We start from the raw sequence: 4,651 nt of genomic DNA on the forward strand, positions 1-4,651 counted from the left end.
GTGATTTTTCCATCCTGGGTTGTAAGTGTTGGAGTGTGGATCATATGATTGCCTTTGTTGGTTTCCCACATAGTTGGCCTCTTCCCAATCACCTCCTTCAATGCTTACTTCCTCTTGATCTTGTGTGTGTATTGCAGCCACTTGCTTTGTTTCTAATTGCCTGGTAAGCTCTGCTAGTTGCTTGGCAAACACCTTGTTTTGGGCTAGAATTGTATCAACATGGTTCAGCTCCATGACTCCCTTAGTGTTGTGCCTTTCTGATGCATAGTAGTACTCATTCTCAGCCACTGTCTCAATCACTTCAATGGCCTCTTCCACAGTCTTTTTCCTGTTCAATGAACCTCCTGATGAATGGTCTACAGCCTTCCTTGATTCATAAGAGAGTCCATCATAGAAAATATGCAATTGCACCCAATCATGGAACATGTCTGGTGGGCATTTCCTTGTCAAGTCCTTGAATCTCTCCCATGCCTCGTAGAGAGTTTCACCATCTTGTTGTCTAAAAGTCTGAACCTCAGATCGAAGCCTATTGACCTTTTGTGGGGGGTAGAAACGTGCCAGAAACTTGCTTTCCACCTCATCCCATGTTGTTAGACTCCCCCTTGGGAATGATTCCAGCCACTTAGCTGCTTTGTCCCTAAGTGAAAATGGGAACAAAAGCAGTTTATATGCATCTTCCTGGACTCCATTGGACTTCACAGTGTCACAAATTCTCAGGAATTTTGTGAGATGTTGGTTTGGGTCTTCATTAGCACTTCCACCAAATGAACAATGATTCTCCACAAGTGATATTAGCTGTGGTTTGAGTTCAAAATTGTTGGCCTGAATGGGTGGTTTCTGGATGCTGCTACCACAATTCCCAGAGGTTGGGTTTATGTATGAACTAAGAACCCTCCTCTCAGGAATGGCATTGTTTCCATCAGCTCTCTCATGGTTGTGAACTTCTCTATCCATGTTGAGATCTAAAGCTTCCTCAAAATTGTCCTCAGATTCTCCTTCAGATTCCTCTTCTCCCACTACTCTCTTCCCTCTTGCTTCCCTTCTCAGTCTATGAAGGGTCCTTTCTGGTTCGGTATATGGAGGAGTTGATGTCTCTCCTCTCCTACCTGTCATACAAGAACACAGCACAGGCACAAACAAGTGAAATACTCTTGGTTAATGGAAGAGTATGGTTAGAGCAATTGAGGAATTAATTCAAACAGTTAGTGAGTCAGTGAGTTAGTTGCTTGAATTTAAAGGCATAAAGAAAGAAAGCATGTAACCGAGTGCAGAAATTAAAATTCAACAAGTAACTTGAACAGAATTAACAAAGCAAGAGAAATTGCTCAATCTAGTTAGCTTCCAATTGGAGAATTGTCAATCGAAAACCAATCCCCGGCAACGGCGCCATAAACTTGATGCGCATAAACTAGTTATGCTACGATTTAAGAAATTGCACGATCGGCAAAATTCCTTCCGGCAAGTGCACCGGTTATCGTCAAGTAAAAACTCACAATAGAGTGAGGTCGAATCCCACAAGGATTGGTTGAGTGAGCAATTCGGATTAGAAGTGTGTTCTAGTTGAGCGGAATCAAGATTGAGATGAGAATTGCGGAATGTAAAATTGGCGGGAAAAGTAAATGACAAGAAATTGAAATGGCGAAATCTTAAATTGCATGAATTAAAGAGCAGAAACTAAATTGCTGAAATTAAAAGGGAATGGGGGTGATTGCATGAATTGAGTTGCAGAATGTAAAGAGAAGATGGAAATCAGAATTGGGGGATTCATTGGGTTATAGGAGATATTGAGATCTCCGAATCAAAACATGTTTATCTCTTCCTCAAGCAATGCGTTCATTGAATTTTGCTTGGCAATCTTATATGATTGGATCCCAATCCCTTGGCTCACCAATTCTCTCTAAAAATGAACAAATTCCCAATCCCTTGGTTTAAATGTTCATAAGAAGAGATGATGCTCGATCACTGATTATACCACACAGTTTCATGAACCACAATTTGGTAGGATTACATGTCACAATATCCATCCAAACCCCAATCCAATTCACTGTGAGAAAGCTTCTCTAGCATGAATCCTCCATTCCTTTCCCAAGGTTCCGAAGGATTCCAATTATGGGTAGTTTCTTTCCCAAGACAACTACCCAATGGAATTAGATCGAGAAGCTTTCTAACAAAATTCAAGAGAAAAGATTGAAGAAGAAGATAAACTATTATTGATTCATTGAATTACAATAGAGCTCCCTAACCCAATGAAAGGGGGTTTAGTGAGTCATAGCTCTGAATTCAATTACAAAGATATGAAAACTAGCTAAAAGTCAAGGTAAAAGTCCTTTTCTAACTTAAATTCTATCCTATTTATACACTTTCTATATTGAGCTTCTGTTGTGTTTCTTGGGCTTTGAGGCCTCTCCCTGCTTTCCTTTTGCCTTGGGTTTATGATCCATAATCTTGATGAGGCTGCTGATCCAAATTCTGTAACATTCATTGAGCCAACTTAGTGATAATCAAATAATGGCACATGACTCAATAAATTGAAATTTCAGACTCATCAATCCTTCAGGCCCAATCCCATAAACCATGATATTCAATTGGGTTTCATACCAGAATAAGTTTAAGTTAATGTTTGTGCTCAAATACTAACTTAAACCACAATATCTTTGGTCCAGAAACCTTTTCCAAGAGTGGCGTTTAAGTTGCAGTTTAAGCTTAAACTGCAGCTTAAACGCCAGACACTTCCAGTGAGGCCTTTTGTAGAAGCACGTTTAAGCTTCAGTTTAAGGTTAAACTGAAGCTTAAACGTGGAAATGGAAGAAGGCAGCCCTGGAGAGTCATGTAGTCGAACACGTTTAAGCTTTAGTTTAAGGTTAAACTGAAGCTTAAACGTGGATATAGGAAGGGCAGCCCTGGAGGTCGAACACGTTTAACCTCCAGTTTAAGGTTAAACTGGAGGTTAAACGTGGAAATGGAAGGAGGCATCCTGGAGGTCGAACACGTTTAACCTCCAGTTTAAGGTTAAACTGGAGGTTAAACGTGGAAGCTTAGAAGGGTAGCCCTGGAGGTGTCGAACACGTTTAAGCTCCAGTTTGAGGTCAAACTGGAGCTTAAACGTGGAAATGGAGAGAGCAACCCTGGAGGAGAAAACTTGGTCGAACACGTTTAAGCTCCAGTTTGAGGTCAAACTGGAGCTTAAACGTGGAAATGGCTCCCTGGTGCTTTTCCCATTCTGGCGTTTAACCTCCAGTTTAAGGTTAAACTGGAGGTTAAACGTGGAACTCCTTCCTGAGTGGCATTATCATTTTGGCGTTTAACCTCCAGTTTAAGGTTAAACTGGAGGTTAAACGTGGAATGCTTCTTTGGTGAGACTTTCATTCTGGCGTTTAACCTCCAGTTTAAGGTTAAACTGGAGGTTAAACTTCAATTCCAGCATTTCTTAGCCTTCCTGATTCTGGCGTTTAAGCTCCAGTTTAGGCTTAAACTGGAACTTAAACTCCACATGTGATATTTAAGCTTCCTTTATTGATTTTGTTGCTTCCTTGCTTAGCCTCTTCTTCCCTGAAATCATCCAAACAATTGCATCAAAGTCTTGCAAAATTTCATGAGAAATCTTCCATTCATAGCATTCAAGTAATATAACTAAAACTCATGGAATTTGCATTAAAATCATACTGTTTGGATGGTTCATTGCTTTGTTCTTCATTTAACCATTTTTGGTTACTTTAAGCTCAAGCAAATGCATAAAACAACTAAAACTAACAGAAAAATGCTAGTGAAACTAGCCTAAGATGCCTCGGCATCAACCCCCTACATACAGCTTGCCATGGGAGGACGTGCATGCGTGAATCAGAAGACAGAGGAAAGCAGAGATTCAGAAGACAAAGCATCTCCAAAACTCCAACATATTCTCCATTATTGCATAACAAGTAACCTTTAATTTATGCTCTCTTGGTTATTCGCAATTCAACTGATAAACATAACTGACTTCCTGACTAAGATTTACAAGATAACCATAGATTGCTTCAAACCAACAATCTCCGTGGGATTCGACCCTTACTCACGTAAGGTATTACTTGGACGACCCAGTGCACTTGCTGGTAAGTGGTACGAGTTGTGAAAAGTGTGATTCACAATTTGTGCACCAAGTTTTTGGCGCCGTTGCCGGGGATTGTTCGTGTTTGGACAACTAACGGTTTATTTTGTGGCTTAGATTAGGAAAAATTTATTTTTTTTTTGTTTAGAGTCTCTTATTATTGTCGTGTTAAAATTTTAGAATCCTTATTTTCTTTTTAAAATATTTTTCAAAAATAATTTCCCTATTAAATCCTGTGCCAAACTTTAAGTTTGGTGTTTTCTTGTTGATTTTTCTGTGTTTTTCAAAAATTTTAGTTTGTTTTTCTAAAAATTTTAAGTTTGGTGTTCTTCCTTCATGTTCTTGTGTTCTTGTGAGTCTTCAAAGTGTTCGTGAGTTTTCCTTGTGTCTTGATCTTAAAATTTTTAAGTTTGGTGTTCCTTAGTGTCTTTTCCTTAAAAATTTTCGAAAACAAGGAGCATCAGATCTAAAAATTTTAAATCTTGTGCTATCTTATTGTTTTTCTCTCTCCTCTTTAAATTCAAAAGTATCTTTTTTCTCTGTTTTAAAAGCAAATTTTCGAAATCT

The 4,651-nt window shown here is 39.0% G+C and overlaps 1 non-coding gene across 1 annotated transcript; it reads left to right on the top strand.

The window, feature by feature from the left end:
- Positions 1 to 424: 424 nt before the first annotated feature.
- Positions 425 to 528, top strand: LOC112788412 (small nucleolar RNA R71). Its single transcript, XR_003195777.1, has one exon. It is a non-coding gene; the product is annotated as a small nucleolar RNA R71 (small nucleolar RNA).
- The last annotated feature ends 4,123 nt before the right edge of the window (positions 529 to 4,651 follow it).

This window comes from Arachis hypogaea, chromosome 20 (genome assembly GCF_003086295.3).
Source record: "Arachis hypogaea cultivar Tifrunner chromosome 20, arahy.Tifrunner.gnm2.J5K5, whole genome shotgun sequence".
NCBI classification, from domain to species: Eukaryota; Viridiplantae; Streptophyta; class Magnoliopsida; order Fabales; family Fabaceae; genus Arachis; species Arachis hypogaea.